Genomic DNA, 17593 nt, shown 5'->3' with positions numbered 1-17593 from the left:
AGGGGTAGGGTTGGATGGGACCACGTGGGGAGGAACCACTGTTAAAGCCCAGTTCTCGGCCGGACCATGAGCTATGAAGTTAACTTCCATTGGGACAGAAGAATCATGATCAAGAGAAGGAAGACATGGAGTGATCGGATGCTCAACAATCCTACACTTGTGACATATGGCCTTTGGAAATTTGAGATAACTAAAGTTGATTGGCTTACCTCCATCCGAGAAAACTGAGTTGAGAGTGGCTAGGAGAGGGGTTCTCACGTCATACATGAATTGAATACGTAAACTAGTATTGGTTACCTTGCTGAAGTTTCTAGGTTGGATTTGAAGTATCCAACCCATGCACGAGAAGATGATATCTAGATCATGACGGTTCTGTATGGATGAGGGTAAGCCTGAGAGACTGCACCACATCGGTTCTAGCATGAGTTCAGGGACTTCACCATGGAAAGGGAAGTCGACTTCCTGCATGACCACTAAATAGCCTCTAATGACCCACGGTCGACCTTGGTTTATTTCGTTCAAGGCTATGAGGTTCCTAGGTTTGATCATGAAGTGATTAGGACCTGTTGAGGAAGATAAGATGCGACTCTCTCTTAGGAATCTGGACTGGGCTGATAAATGTTTCCTAATAAATCCTATCCCATAGTCATATTGACAGCATAATCGGGCTAGAAATCCAGTCGAAATAACTGGGAGTTGCTTGATCTCGGCTGGTTTGGGGTAGTTGATGGTTAGCTTTCCATAGTCAGAGAGGCTAAGCTGAATCGACATGAGTTGTGAAAGCTCTTCTGGATTTACTTGGTGGTTAGACGACATTAGAGAGAGAAGGAAAACCAGAAGGAAAGGGAAGAGATGTCTAAGCAAGAGGAAGTTGGACATAATAGCTTATAAATGGAAGGGATGAAGACTCTTAGGCTTCTGCATGTTGAGGTGAATCCCACGTGTACCTTAATTTTCCATGTCGGTTCATCTTCCCAGAAAGACAGACCAGAAAGTTTACACTTGGACGATAGTGGGAGCCGACCCAAGAAGGCCTAGCGTCGATCAGCCCTCGGAATCCGGCGCATGCGAGGGGGTTGATGAGTAGTCCGTCTTGGTTATCGATTTAGTTGTTTCCCATGCAAATAAGGCTAATTAAATATGGACAGATGTAAATAGGATTGAAAGATTTGCTTACCTGGTTGCTTGATCTTCTATTTTGCTTCTTCCCGAGACAGAGGTCGGCCTGATTTGCTGGATATCCTTGAATCCTTCCTTGGGATGTTCTTATCTGTTCTTAAAGCTTCTTGATTACCTTCTCGTTTTTGTAGCCTTCTCTTCTTTGGATTGATTCCTCTAGGTGTTAATTGATGGTGTGAAGATCTTAATGAGCTTTAAAAGTTAATGATTTGTTGAGTAGAAATCCTTTAGTGAAAGTTATTAGTGATCTCGATCATCGTCTAGGTTTTTGTTAGGGTTACCAAAAGGAGAGATTGAGAGATCTTTGGCTGACGTCAGCCCAGACTTTCTCTCTCCTCAAAAAAACCCCTTCCTCCCCTTCGATAACAATGCACATTGGTTTTCTAATACCATACATACTTGAATTACATAAAAGAAGCATGTTACTTTATATTAAAAAGAATGAGAGACATTTTATCCCAAAAAGAGAACTCTCATAATTCACGTTGTTGAAAAAGTTTGAAGAAAAAAAAACTACAACAGAGAAACTAGAGGGAGAGAAACAAGATTGATTTTATAAATCGTCACAAATAGAAAATTAATGATAAGGAGAGCATAAGATAACACAAAGATAAAATACACAGCTCTAAGGATGAAGCTTGGTAAAAGAAGGTCAAATCCAACCTTAAAAAGAAAAAACCGAGTCAAAAGAAAAATTGATCTCAAAACATAGACAAAAAAGAAATACAAGGCAAAAAAAATAGCTTTAAAGAGATCGAACTCTTGATCTGTTAGTCATTGGACTCACCATCACACCAACTTGCTCTTCAACATTTAGTGTCGGAAATAGCTTTAAAGGGTATTTATAAATATATGCAGGAATCATATTAAAATGTTAATTTATTTGGGGTGTGTGGGGGGCACGTGCCCCTACGTGGCCCCGCCCCTGTATGTAATTTAGGCTATAAATAATGTAATAATTTGTCGAGCTTTAGACTTCTTTGTTGTTGGGCGTTAGGCTTCTTTAGTTCTTAGTTTAAATTGGGCGGTTATCGTGCTTAATACATTTTCATGATGCATCAGTGCCTTGTAACGACTAACGTATATCATTGTCGAATTCTCAAAAAAAAAATGCGAATTGAGAATCACAAAAGTTTCATCGGTTCGATTTGTCTTTGGTTCTCACTTTCTCCCACTCCCAACTAGAATAGTTTCTATATTAGAGTTTTTTTTCATCATTTTGTTTTCAGAAATCGTTAGTTATGTTTGTTTCTGATCGATTTGATTTTGTGATGGTTGGATGGTTATGATTTTGTGATGGTTTTATTTTTGATTGATATTTCGATTTTGTATTTTTCTCTTTGAGTTTGGTCGAAAATCAAAGAGTTTTGTTGTTTGATCATTTTTAGATTTGTGGTTTTCTTGTGTTTGAGTTTATCTTTATCTCTCTAGATTTGGGGTTAACATAATTTTTTTTTATTCATTCTGATATGAGCAAATTTGTTCGATTTGAGCAGATACGAACCACATATATAATACACTTGTTTCTCATATGTTTATGATCTTGTTTCAGTTCTCATTTTTTATATAATTATAATCTTATTTTTTTATACTTGTACGATCTATGTTCCAAACCTTGTTTCTGATAAGTTTTGTCATCTCGTTTGATGTTTCTGATTGCTTGTTAGCTTGTGATTATTTTATCATCGACCCAGACAGTGGTTTGTTTTCTACAAATAATATTTTTCTTTCTACAGATTGTTGTCTGTTTTGAAAATCAGTCTTATTTTAAGTTACGATGAAGTTTTTTTTTTTTTTTATCTATTTTTAATTTTGATAAAGCTTTTGTATTTTTGCACCTGGTTTGAGTTATGTTTGATGATGTTTTTATTTGTTTTGATATGTATTTGATATTTATTATGTATGTTTGTGATACTTTGTAAATCAAATCTGTTATCTAAATTGTGGTTTGTTCGATACAAAACAAATGGTTGTACGACATAAGTTGTTCTTTCTTCAATACAAATTGTTGTATGCTACATACAAACTGTTGTTTCTTCGATAAAAACTGTGGGACAAAAAAGTTACTTAAAAATAATGAAAAAGGAAAATAAAGAAAAGAACAGACAACCGTTAGTTCAAGGCAAACTCTAGTTTGGTAGACAAACAAATATTCTTATAGACCACACGGGTAGAAAACAAAGAGTTTTTTGTAACAAAACGAAAAAAAAAACGGTTCAAAAATTGATTATATTTACGTTGAATAATAACCTGGGCACAAAAGGTAAAAAACAGCGCAAAACATAATTAGAAAACAAGTGATGATGAAGAAAAAAAGTTTGGAAAAAAAATAATTGAAAAACGGTTAAAGAAACAGTATAAAACTGTGAGAAAAAAAATGTAAAATCTGTCAAGAAAAATTTCGAAAACTATAAATGTTTACATAAAGGTAAAAATGAAGAATAAGAAAACTCGCGAAAGAATAATGTAGAAGACCAAACAAATGTTGTTATAAAATCTGTGGACTAAGCATTACATATGCTGTGTGGGGTGTACATTTAGTATCCGAACGCCCAAACCAATCTGATCCAAACAAATTTGGACGACTTGGGGACCGATCCAAACAGATTTGGACGGTTTGGGGACCGATCCAATGGTTATCCTGATTGGTTCGGATACTAAATGGTCAAAACCGATGGGTTTGGTTCGGTTCATGAATTTATTTAACTAAAATAACCGAGAAAATCGAACCAAACCCTTTATTATAATGTTTTATATATTATATATGTAAAAATATATGATTGGGCATGATGGATGGTGGAGATTCAATTGTTTATTGTTTTTATCTTCTGTTGATAAACTATGTTGAACTAATCACATACATGTATACTTAATGGTTTGTGAGATAATACTAATTATTAGCACGTTCTAAACATATAACTGTAGCACGAAAACTCGAAAATTTGTTCTTGTCTAAATTTTAACATTTGATTCGGTTATCCAACCGAACCAAACCGTTCATGCATAGTTTGGTTCAGTAATCGAACCAAACCATGAACGGATGGGTTCAGATTTAGATTTACAATAACCGAATCCATTAGATCGACGACTATGGATAAGCTTAAAAAGTCGGGTATCCAACCGTTGTTCATCCATACTGTGAATAGAAATAAAACTAGGATATAAATGTCATGTATTTGTTTTGTTTTTCTGGTTGTGGTAATTTCACACTTAGTGACTTAATTGGAAACGATGACGATTTTTTTATATTATATTACTGATCTTCTTTTGGCCCAATCTATTATCGCCTTATTTAATTTTTATGACAAAACAATACAAAATATTTAGAACATTTTGAATTACATTGTAAACAAAACTAATTCCGTATAATTAAGATAAACATAACCAAAAAAAGATAAAAGTCATTTTTTTATTTTCTGACATTTTATTTGTACAATTGTTGTGCAAAAGGTGGACCACATTTTGTATTTGTTGTTTTGCACTCCTTTTTGTTTGTAAAAGACATAAGAAAAATAGTAAATAGGAAAATAGGTTTAAAAAATTGTTAAAATGAGCTATCAGATGAAGGAGAAGGTTTATAAGTCATGTCCAAACTTGTTCAAAGAAATGTACTTTTCATCTAAGATTTGGTCAAAACAAATTGACCAAGTATGGTTAGAGGCAATGTCCAAACTCAAGACTGTTTATTACTCACTTCTACTTTCTCTCTTTTTCCGACAAATGACACTAGTCAGAATCCCTAGCCGATGACCTTAACTTTTTTCTCTTCCTTCTCTGCTTCTCTTCTTTCTATTTGTCTCTACTCTCTCTAAATCTCCGGCTTCACCGTTGACTTATAGAGAGCGAGAGTAGAGAGAGAATAAGAAGGAAAAAAAAGAAAGGAAGAAAGAGGAAGAAGAAGAAAGATATATATGTATGTATATATATACTAGGCGTCCATCGCACCTTACGAGCGCGATAGATCCCTTTTGGCTAACACCTTTGAGTAATAATTTTTAGCCATGTCACGGTCGACCAAGTCTTAATGGTCCGTAGGACGTAATGGACACCTAGTTTTTAAAAGAATGTATAACCGGCTCATTGGATCCCAAAAAAAAAAAAAATTGCTTTAATTTAATAAAAAAAAATAGCAGGGATATTAATAAAAAAGAAGTATTAAGTGTACTATTAACTTTGATGTGAAATAGAAATTAGATTAGATGTTTATAAGTTTATTTAAATGAGTTTTAGAGAAATGACAATAGATGATCGGATAGTTACAACCATTCAAACTCCATGAATATTATAACAAAGATAAAGTAAAGAGAAGATAATATGAATTGCAAACTAAGAAACAAAACGCGTCAATATCCTTTATATAAATTTATTCCTTTAGTTTTGCGGATGCAGTTTGTTGTGACAAAAGTTTTCATTTACCATCAAGCCTTGCATTGATTAAAACAAATGCTTACCCATTAACTTTTCTATATTTTTTCCTCACAAACATAAGTTATAAAAATGTAATTACTAATACATCATTTTGGCAAACAATAAAGCAAAGCTAATATCAAATCCAAAAGAATAAAATAGTGTTAATGACAAACTAAAAATTATATAATCAAAAATAAGAAGACTAACAATCTATAAGTCTGTAAAGAACAATGAAAATGATATAAAACCAAAAGTTGATGAGAAAATCTTCCCTTTATTGTCTACATGAGAAAAGAAAGCAAGAAAAAAAATATAATAAAAAACAACAACTGATCTTGAGTTTCAAATCCAAACCAAAACATGCACAAAAACTAAAAGGGTTCATGGGTATATAGACCAAAATAATGTTCAAAAAAAGTATATGATCCAATCTCCCAAAATATAGATATTTAGTCCCTTTACATTATGGACAGAAATAACCCATACTTTATGAAATTACTCCGTTCATGTCCCTCCTAAAAAACTCGCGGGAATTTTAATTTTCCGGGTGAATTCGGAAAGTTTCTAATGTGAGCGAGCGTGATTTAGGGGCTTTAAAGCAAAAAAATGATAGAAACAAATCATAATTTCTCTCTCCTCTAAACAGATTTGAAAATCAAATTTTCTCTTTCCTATTACCCGAATCGATCAGAAACCAAAAATCCTAACCACAGCGAAACGCCATCACCACGGATATTTCCAAATCAATTTTCTCTCTCTTCTTTACAGATTTGGAAACCAAATCAATTCTCATCTTACTATGTAATTTTTTTCGGTTCAAATCAATTTTCTCTCACTTAACTTTCAGATTTGGAAAGAGTATATTTTGTGGGATCAATTTAGCGTGATTTGGGACTTAATATACAAAACGTATATATCACTTTCTCTCACTTAACTTTCAGATTTGGAAATAATATATTTTTATGGGAACATTACATCAGCATTTGTTTTCGTTTTTACTCATACATAAATACACATTGAATACAAATTATGAAACAAGTACGTAAATTATGTGTTATTTATGACGAGGAAACCATCATTTGTCATGTATACAACGTAACTTATCACATGTATGTGTGCCATGTTCAATAAAGTACAACATAATTTCTTTTACATTACACATCGTTTACATTCTGTTACAATAAAACGTACAAAATCTTCTCTGGTTAAAAAATGGTGCCCATCCATGTACTCTCCATTTGTAGTCTTGAGCGGGACAAACAACAGTTACACTATATTGTTGAAGAGCATATCGAAATGCTTTTGCACCACCAGGAAACAACTGACCAACTTCAGTAAATATTTTATCCCAGCCATCAGATTTTAGTTTTGTTGTCTTACTTAGATTAGATGATTCTGTAGGAAATTCCACAAGTAACAGCAAAACTACAAAAAGAAAACATATACATTTGTCAACAAAACATATAATTTACTAGAAACAACATGTATAATGGAATAAATTATATATACTGTTTGTTAAACTTCATAATGTGTTAGGAGACAAACAAAACTTTAGTTTGAATCACAAGGTCACTGTTATGTGAAAAAATATGTATAATGTGCAATAAATTACATTTAATTTTTGGAACATTTATTGTACTATAAACGAAAACTGTTTTGGAAGTACGTGTAATGTTGAATAAATTATATATAATGTATGCAGATTTATAAGATGTTTTTGATATTATTTATAAAGTGTGTATAATTTGTAACAAAATACATATATTTTACATTCTGTTATAAAAACATCGTACAGAAGATGTTTGCGTAATGTACTAGAACTTTAGTAAAAAATTTAAATGCTACTTTTATGTATGTGTTATGTTCAGTAAACATCATGTAATGTCGTGTAAATTATATATCGTTTACATTCTGTTACAACGAAATCGTACTAGATCTTCTCTGGATAAAAAATGATATGTAATTTATTTTAAATTATATATCGTGTGCATTCAGTTATAACAAATCGTACGAGATCCTCTCTGCATAAAAAATTGTATGGAAACCTTGATGAAGATTTGAAAAAATGATCTAAAAATCAAAATCTGTAACCTAAAACTACTAAAAAGTAACAAAATACATAAAGACAAACACTTCTTAATCGAATAAAATTAATTGTAAAGACGGATTTAACATTAACATCATAAAATCGGTTATGAATCTTAGACGGAGAAAATACTGAATAATGATGAAGATTTGATTAGATGATAACGAGAGAAATTTGATTATAATGAGATTCACGAACAAATAGTTGTGAAAATTTTAGAGAAAGAAAGTAAACATCATACATTAGAAGTTAGTGAATTAGTAAATAGATCTTATAGAATTGGATCATAAATCTGATATGGTCCATAATAGAGCAACATAATCTGATAATTTAACATGAGAAACAATATTAGATCTTAACAATGGTGATTATAATGAATTTCACAGTGTCAAACCTGATAAAGGATGAATGTTTGCAGAACAATCTTATGAAGATGAAACAAGATTTCTGAATTTAATGAAGATTTATTAAGTGAATCGATTTTAGTGAGAGAAAATAAATTGTTTCCGTTACTGAAGATAATGAAGCTAACATTACTTTGAATAGAAACGTGGTTGGAGAGAGAATGCGGAAGATAAAAATGAAAAAAGATATTCAAGGATTTTGTTGGTAAATCAGTTATAATATATGAGGAAGGTTATATTAGGTATTATGAATTAATATATATTCTAGGGATTTGTGTTTTCTCTCTAGATGTATACCAATGGACTAGATATCCATTTACAATATTATTTTGGTTTTCAAACCCTTAATGGGATTAGAGTGGACTCAATCAGTGGCGGACCTAGGAATTTTATGTTGTGGGGGCCCTTTTAATTATAAAAAGAAAAATTTTAAATTGTGCAAAAATTTTGATATGGCGTTCAAGCGATTGATTTATGTCTCTTATACTTACACTCTCAACTCATTCGACTATTGCTAAGATGTGAGTTGCATTGACTTTTGTCTCAATTAAAATAAATATTTTCATATACATTCGAATTATACTAAAAATAATGAGAGTCCTTCATGTCTTGAATAATGATTACCACATTTTACGTTCTTAAAGAAAGTAAGAAAAGAGAGAGAACTGACTAAGTTAAAAAAATAGCCCGAAATATAATATATATATATCTATATAATAAAATAGAAGGGAAAATGCTGACTGGGACAAATACATTTTTTTAATGAAGGATATTGTCTAGAAGTCCATCTAAAAATTTTAAATATAGTCCTTCGTAGTTCGTAGAGATAAAGTTACCTATTTAAAAAATAATAACCGTATCCTTCTTACAAATAAAATAACTAGTTTAAGAAAGAAAGAAACAAAATAAATTTCAAGAGTTAAAAAAGAAATTAAAATCTCTTTCTCTCGATAAAATAATTACTAATTTAAGGAAAAGGAAAAAAAAAATAATACAGAAAAATGAGGGTATCCAGAATATAACAATAAAATTTCGTCAAATTTGATCGATACAACTGTCTGTGGCCTAGGGCACGGGATATAACCTAGTATATATATATATATATATATATATATATATAAGAAAAGGAAAAAAAGATCCAAACATGAACGTATTTCAAAGTATGGAGTCATAAGGGAGAAATACAAGGACTAAATGATCACGATCACTCATAATACATTGAAAGCTAGGAACCACAAACAAATTTAGCCAAAAAAATAATAAAGAAGGGGGTGAAGGGAGTCGAACCCTCCCTCTCACGCGTGCAACTCTCTCTCACTCTGCTGTGCTAAGACCTAATCCTTGCAAAAAAAAGTGTCACTTGGACTATTTTTAAACTGATTTTACCTCATTTAGTTGAAATCTTGCTTTGGACCGTGGGGGCCCGTGACCCCGCGGAGCCCTACGTGGGTCCGCCCCTAGACTCAATGCCATATTAGGCTCAGTTTTTTGGGCTATAAGCTCAAAAAGAAATAACATTTCACATGAGAAAAAAAAGCAAGAAAAAAATGTAAATGAACAATCTTCTAGGTTCTCTTTTTCTTCATCTTCATTTATTTGTCATTCAATTGATTGTAACATTCTCCTGTAAATAAGAAAAAAAATAAACAAAAATCACAAATTTAAACTATACATAAAATGCAGAAAGAAAGAGATGGGAAAGAACAAAATCTTTAAAACCAATTAAAATTCACACAATAATGGCAGAAAGATGACAATGAATTACCGGAATAGAAAATAAGAGTCGGAAGGTCCAGACGTTACCACTGGAATGCGTTAAGGAATAGCGAGCCACCACTTTAACCCTGAAATGAAAATCATAACCATTTATCACAAAAAAAATATGAAATCACAAAAGAAACATATAAGAGATGGAATAGAAAAACTGCTAGTTGACCTGGAATTAAAGAGATGCGATTTTAATGATAAATTGGAATGTGAAAACGTTGAGAGAGAGAGAGAGAGAGTCTAAAATGTAACTACTTCGATTAGTTTGGATTTGTGGAGAAATTTAAGGAAATTTATAGTTTCAAATTAGAAATGTGCATGCGGATAGTTAGAATAACTACCATATCTAAGTGCATGATGGGGATGTGTGTAAATTAAGACCATTAGATGGAAAAGTTTGTAGATGCCGTGGGCTTCATAACCACTTCTAACTGGCCCAAAGAAATTGTGGGATAAAAGACTTAAACAGACTTGGTAGTATGTCTAATTACGAAATTATAGATGTCAATCCGATGGAACTGAATATCACACACATAAATCTACGGCCGAGCTCAAAAAAATGGTATTGTGCTATATATAATATATATATATATATATATATATATATATATATAGTCGTCGCCAGAGGAAGAAGAAAACAAAACAATCTCCAGCGACGATCTAACGACGTTAATTTTACTGTTAAGTCAAAAATTAGTGGGGATATGACCTCCCATAAACACATTGCCATAATTATTTTAGGAATTGCTTTACCAAGTTTGTCTTTAACAACTTTGGTCATTGTTTAATAACTTTCCTATAGAAAAATAGCAAATGAGCCTACCTAAAGTTACTTTTAGACTAAAGACTCATTTTACTTTTAAGACTACTTGAAACTTTATTGGGTTATATTTTTTATCACAAACAAATATTTTCCTTTAAACTACTCATAATTGGGCAGCAAAAAATCTTGTATAGCAACTTGAGATCCAATGAATGACACTCATCCCGTTTCATGAAGAAAGTGACGTGAATCCAAATTCACGTCAAATTCATGCTTACTTTTTCGGTGGCTTGGACCTCCTTTAATTTATCCCCGTGATTTAAGAATGAGTTAATTTCTATTTGGCCCCCTACTTTGTGACCAGCTTCAAATATGACCTCTAAATTTCTGTAAATTCAAATATGGCTCCCTATTTTCAGACAAATGTCATAACTACCACTCCTATTAATGTATTTTCAAAATAAAATAAAATAAAATAACCTAATTTCAACCTCACTTCCCTCTCCACCACTCATCTCTCTCCACGTCACCTCTCTCCAACTCACCTCTCTCTCTCTCTCTCTCTCTCTCTCTCTCTCCAAGTCAGCACTTTCTTCTCCGACGAAGGAATTTTTCGGCCGGCGACCTTCAAACTTAATTTTTTTTTTTCACTCATCTCTCTCTCTCTCTAAAAGTTCCGGCGAAGGGGGTTTCCCTTCGCCGGAATTTTTAGAGAGAGAGATAAGTGAAAAAAAAATTTAAGTTTGAAAGTCGCCGACCGGAGAATTACGGAGAAGAGAGTGGTGACTTGGAGAAAGAGAGAGAGAGGTGAGTTGGAGAGAATGATGACTAGGAGAGAGAGAGAGAGGTGAGTTGGAGAGAGTGGTGACGTGGAGAGAGATGAGTGGTGGAGAGGGAAGTGAGGTGGAATTTAGGTTTTTTTTTTATTTTCTTTTGAAAATACATTAATAGGAGGGGTAGTTATGACATTTGTGTGAAAATAGGGGCCATATTTGAATTTACAAAAATTTGGGAGCCATATTTGAAGCTGGTCACAAAGTAGGGGGCCAAATAGGAATCAACTCTTTAAGAATTAAGATGTCTTGTACTTATTATTTTAAGTGAGCACATTCTCTAATAACAAAATAATATGCAAATAGTGACAAATTTTTGCCATGCTGAATTGCCCATGGTGTTTTATTAATTACCTGGTTCTCTTAAGCCAACTAGATGGGCACATATACTTCAACTTGGTAAGATCTATAACTGAAAATTTTTCAGACATTACTTTTAAAAACAATCCAAATTTGAATCATTAATAAGTTTATCTTTACCAAACCCTATCGTTTCATCATAGCTCGGTAGATTGTCGATAAGATAGATAAGACATGTTTTACTAACCATTGTTTAGGGCTCATGATTTCTTCTCTCAGGTTATTACTTATTACTTGCTATTTGGATGTCTGTTTGGGTTGGTTAATTTCTAGTACCAAATGTTATTCCAAAAATCGTATGTTTTTTTTTTCTGTTGAAAGTCCAAAAAGAATCGTATGTTAGCTGAAGGAGTTAAAAAACAAAATAACAAGCGGCTGCTCTATAAAAATAAGATCACTCACAATAATATAACTTTTGGCAGGTACTCACCTTTTCTTATTCAAATGGGGTAGATAAGATGGTTGCAAGAAAAGAAACAAGTGGATGGCTAAGACAATGGGCTGAGGTTCCCATGATATGGTTTTTTAATTTTTAATTTTTTTTTTTTGAAGAATTCGACTATGGCTGACGTTAGTAGTTACGAGGCATTGATATATCATGAAAGATTTAATAAACACGATAGCCGCCTAATTTAAATCAAGATTGAAAGAGGCTTAAAGTCCAACAACAAAGAGACCTAAAGTCCGAAAAATTACCTAAATAACATAGGATAAAGCTTGTCGGAAAACTGCTTCCACCGATATACGATCCCACGACTTCATGGGCTTAAGAGGAGTGTCCAACCACTGCACCAAAGGCTAGTGGACCTTATTTTTATTTTTATTAGTGATTAAAGAGTTTACTATCATTTTTATTGAAGGTTCATGTTTTGAGAAAGGGTTATTTCCCTAATAGCCCCCAACTTTATGACCAACTTCTTGTCTAGCCCCCTACTTCATCAAAAATACCCAGATGACCTCTTTTTTCAGTTTCCGTTATAACACCGTTAACTAGTCATCACCTCTCTCTGCCACCTCATCTACTCACCACCTCATCAGATTCCGTTGTAATGGGGGCATACTTTTTTAGTTTGCTTTTGAGCTAGAGACGATTGAGTCTTATTTTATTCATAATGAAAATCATAGTGTCATTATATGTCGTAGAGTACGTCTCACCAACCGAACCACTTAAATATCTCGTGTTTATGTAATTATTTGAACGTTTTGTTAAGAAAAAAAAAATCCTTTACCCTATATGTTTGTACCTTAGTACAAAAACGGAAACATTATCCATAACTAGAATAGCTTGGATCGTCAGAATCTACAACGTAATATCTAAACTAACACAATTTGTTTTCTTAATGATCTAGATAATGAGAAGACTTTCTCATACAACAACAGAATAGAAGACTAGTTCGATCAAGTTAATTTCCCTTTTCTTCTAGAGCAGTTGGTTTTCTATATTGGTGGCGCTTGAAAAAATAATTCACCTAAATAGAGATGGGCTGTGTCAAATAGAAGAGAGAGAGAGAGAGAGAGAGCTAGAGACGATTGAGTGCATTTAGCTACAAATACTAAAACCCATAAGAAATCTTTGTAATCTTGTTTTATTCATAATGAAAATCATAGTGTCATTATACGTCATAGAGTATGTCTCACCAATTGTTTAACCGTTTTGTTAAAAAAAATCCTTTATCCTATGCGTTTGTACCTTTGTACAAAAATGAAAATGTTATCCATAATTGCAGTAGCTTTGATGGTCAGTTGTAATAATTAAAAGTTGTTGAAACCAGGAATGCCCTAAAAGGTAGGGCATGGTTTGTATTTATACAATAATATCATACTACAATGTACAATTATATCCCCAAGTAAATAACAGAATCACAATGAGACATATTTATATACATTTACATTAACAGTAATATCCAAACTAAAGCAATTTGTCTTCATAATGATCTACACAATGAGAAGACTATTTCACATAACAACAGAAAGAAGACTAGTTCTATCAAAGTCAATTTCCCTTTTCTTCTAGAGCAGTAGGGTTTTCTATATTGGTGGCGTTTGAGGAAATAATTCACCTAAACTAGAGATGGGCTGTGTCAAATAGAAGATAGAAGAAAGAGAGGTTCAAACACTCGGTTTCACAATATTGACTATAAACGTGTACATTTTCTCAATAGTCCTATTATATTATATTTTCTTTTATCCAATTGTATTAATTAGTTCCAAGAAAGTTCTTAAATCTATTTGTTTATGTATAGTCAATAGAAGAAAGAAAGTCAAGCTTTTGAACAATTTAACAACAATAGATAGATAATATATTAATCTCAATTCTTGTTTTAGTACTATAAATAGGCATCAATTTCATCCCAAATTCACAACCAATTCTTTTCAATTTCTAATACTTTCAAGAAATACAATCACCCAAGAGAGAAAGAAATCAAGAACAAAAATGAGGAGTTCAAGTTCATCTTCAACTCTTTCATTACTAGTTTCATTTATGCTTATATTATCACTCTCATTAACCACTTCTCAGGCAGCAAATTCATCAGTTAATGGTGATTTTCTTCAATGTCTTTCTAAATATAATCTTCATACTATCCCATCCCTCATTCATACACCAACTAGTTTTAATTTCACAAACCTTTTTCGATCTTCTGCTCGAAACCTCAGATTTTTATCATCAAACTTTACAAAGCCTGAGTTCATAATTACACCTTCAAATGAATCACATATTCAAGCTTCTGTTATTTGTGCGAGAAAACATCGATTTGATCTCAAAGTACGTAGCGGTGGTCATGACGTCGAAGGTCTCTCTTACGCTTCGGATGTTCCGTTTATTTTGGTTGATTTAATTGGTTTTCGGAATATAACCATTGATGTACAGAATAAAACTGCATGGGTCCAAGCTGGTGCTTCGCTCGGAGAAGTTTATTATGCAGTTGGTAATAAGAGCAAAACCTTAGGGTTTCCGGCCGGGTTTTGCCCTACAGTTGGTGTTGGTGGACATATTAGTGGTGGCGGGTTCGGTGCGTTGGTTCGTAAATATGGTCTTGCATCTGATCAAGTGATTGATGCTATCTTTATTAACGCCGAGGGCAAGATTTTTGATCGAGAAACCATGGGAAAAGATTTGTTTTGGGCCATCAGAGGAGGAGGAGCATCTAGTTTTGGTGTTGTTGTTGCTTGGAAAGTTAAGTTAGTTGAAGTTACACCTATTGTGACAGTTGCTACTGTCAATAGGCCTTTAGAACAAGGTGCCACAGACCTTGTTCATAGATGGCAATTTGTTGCCGATAGACTCGATGATGATATCTACATTGGATTAACAATGGTTGTTGCTAACGGTAGCCGTCCTGGGCAAAAAACAGTTATAGCTCAGTTCTCATTTATGTTTCTTGGGCAAACCGACCGACTCCTTGCACTAATGGAAGAGAGCTTTCCTGAGTTGGGTTTGAAACGCAGCGACTGCATCGAAATGAGTTGGGTTCAATCTCATATCTACTTCTATGCACCAAACAGGACCATCGAGTTTTTATGGGATAGGGATCATACAACCAAGAGCTTTTTGAAGATAAAATCGGATTATGTGAAGGAACCCATTTCCAAAGCCGGGCTAGAAGATATTTGGAAATTTTATATGACAGGAGATTCACCCGCAATGCTATGGACTCCAATGGGTGCGAGGATGAATGAGATATCCGAGTTTGAAAGTCCTTACCCACATCGAGCCGGAATTATTTTCAATGTTATGTATGCTGGAAGTTGGGTACAAGGAAGCGACTCCGAAAAGCAATTAGATTGGATGAGAAAATTTCATGACCACATGACTCCTTATGTTTCTAAGAACCCAAGATTAGCCTACCTCAACTATAAAGATCTTGATTTGGGTGAGAATGACAAAAATTCTAGTGACTTGAAGGCATACTTCAAAGCTAGGAATTCTTGGGGAAGGGAATACTTCAAAGGTAATTTTGAAAGACTAGTGAAAGTGAAGAGTATGGTCGATCCTACTAATTTCTTCAAGAACAAACAGAGTATTTCTCCTATCCACTTTCGGGGAAAAAATTAGAAGAGATTAGCAAATACAATTTGCCATCAGGATTAAAAGAGAATATATAATCTCTATTGATTTGAAATAATTAAATAAGTGGGTTTATTATTTGTTATTTACTGGCGGGTCGACCTTAGAAGTTCGCAGAATTTTTTTTCTTTAATGTACTTATTGTTTGTCATTACATTGTGAAATAAAATAAAGTTATTCATATTCTTTCTTCATTCTCTGACCTCTTTGTCCTTCTTTATTTCAAATTTGATGTCAAATAAATTATAATAATAATAATTATTATAATTATTATTATTATTTATTTACTAATCTAAAACTTAAAAGTTAACAGCCAGTCAAAACTACCCCTTTCATAATTTCTCATCTGATTATGTTGATTTCCACAATATACTATTTTGGGATAAATAATATTCAACTTAGGAGATTAGATTCACCACTTAGAAAATCTTGGACTTATGGGATTGTTTTTTATTTTCTTATTCAATCGATTTCGTGGAAAACCAATTCATGAGGTTACCCCAAAAAAAAAGCGGCGGGTTTGTGATGAGTTCGTTAGAACTCACTTATTTGTCGTCAACTTTTGTTTGTTAGTTGTTAATTTTTGATAAAATTAAACGAGTTAATTGAGTTTTGCAGAATAACCCAAATATATGGAGCAGTCAGTATTCGTGTGAATAGTCATGTGCAACTGTATAAAATAGTCGTCTTGGTTAAAAGTTGTTCTACACTGAAGAAATGTAATAGGAGGTGCTTTCCAGTGTGGTAGAGTATAAAGGATCAAAAGAAGAAATAAAAACGGACTCAACAAGAAGTTAGTGGCTTAAATAGATAATGATCTCATACCCTTGTTTAATTCGGTCAAACTTAGGGATGACCAGTTGACCACCATCCAATCATGCATGGCCACAAACGAGATTGGATGGGACGGAAACAATGATATCTTGCTGGATTTAAAGGGTGGGGTCCACCATTACCTTAGGAAACAAATCAAATTTCCTATTCATTGAAGCATTTTGAAGGAAAGAGAATATATACAATTTGGTTACCAATGCTTATCATGGATTTGGGCAATTTAGGAATTTGATCAACTTAGGGTTGTCATCACCTACTGACTCGGAAAGCAATAAATGGAGGCTTTTGTGTAAACAACGAGGGGGGGATTCTTTTGGAACAAAAAACAGTAGCCAAGCAACTAAGTTTTGGGGGAGGATCCAGGAGGCAGCCGGGACTTAAAGTATTACATTAAGAGGCAGAAGATTAGGTACAAGGAGATTAAAAGAAAGAAGACAAATATCTTTGGTGAATTCTTTCTCTACTTTATTTCTTTTAGTCTCTTGTATTTGATTTATTAATTGTAAACATGAGTTTTTAATCTTTCAACTAGAGAGGATGGTGAAACCTATGAGGATGCTTTTAGAAACATGTTAATAAATTAACCAAAGATTTCATTGGTCTTAATGTTATGATTTACCATTGATAGTTATTTTTAAATTAATTCTTCATTGTTCATGCTTCATGATTTGATATGCTATGCTTAGATTAAATTCTTTGATAGTCTATACTTATTAGTTGATGAGTAATAGTTGGATGATTTTATATTTCATAGCAATGGTGAATAGATAAGTAGTTAATATTGTTTCAACGGAAATATTTTCCGGACTTTAGATAGTTCATATCCTAAAGTCCGAGTAATAGAGAAATTTCTATTAATGTATTAAATGTCTTTCTAAGTGTTTCATAGGT

General features: G+C 33.0%; 1 pseudogene across 1 annotated transcript; it reads left to right on the top strand.

The window, feature by feature from the left end:
* The first annotated feature begins 13752 nt into the window (after window positions 1–13752).
* LOC147548264 (tetrahydroberberine oxidase pseudogene) lies at window positions 13753–16049 on the top strand (annotated as a pseudogene). The gene has a single exon (XR_015238722.1). The product of XR_015238722.1 is annotated as a tetrahydroberberine oxidase pseudogene (transcript).
* The last annotated feature ends 1544 nt before the right edge of the window (window positions 16050–17593 follow it).

This window comes from Eschscholzia californica, unplaced genomic scaffold, assembly GCF_041429995.1.
Source record: "Eschscholzia californica isolate CP2 unplaced genomic scaffold, dmEscCali1.0.p SCAF_3, whole genome shotgun sequence".
Taxonomy (NCBI): Eukaryota; Viridiplantae; Streptophyta; class Magnoliopsida; order Ranunculales; family Papaveraceae; genus Eschscholzia; species Eschscholzia californica.
This window is presented reverse-complemented; position numbering and strand designations above follow the sequence as displayed.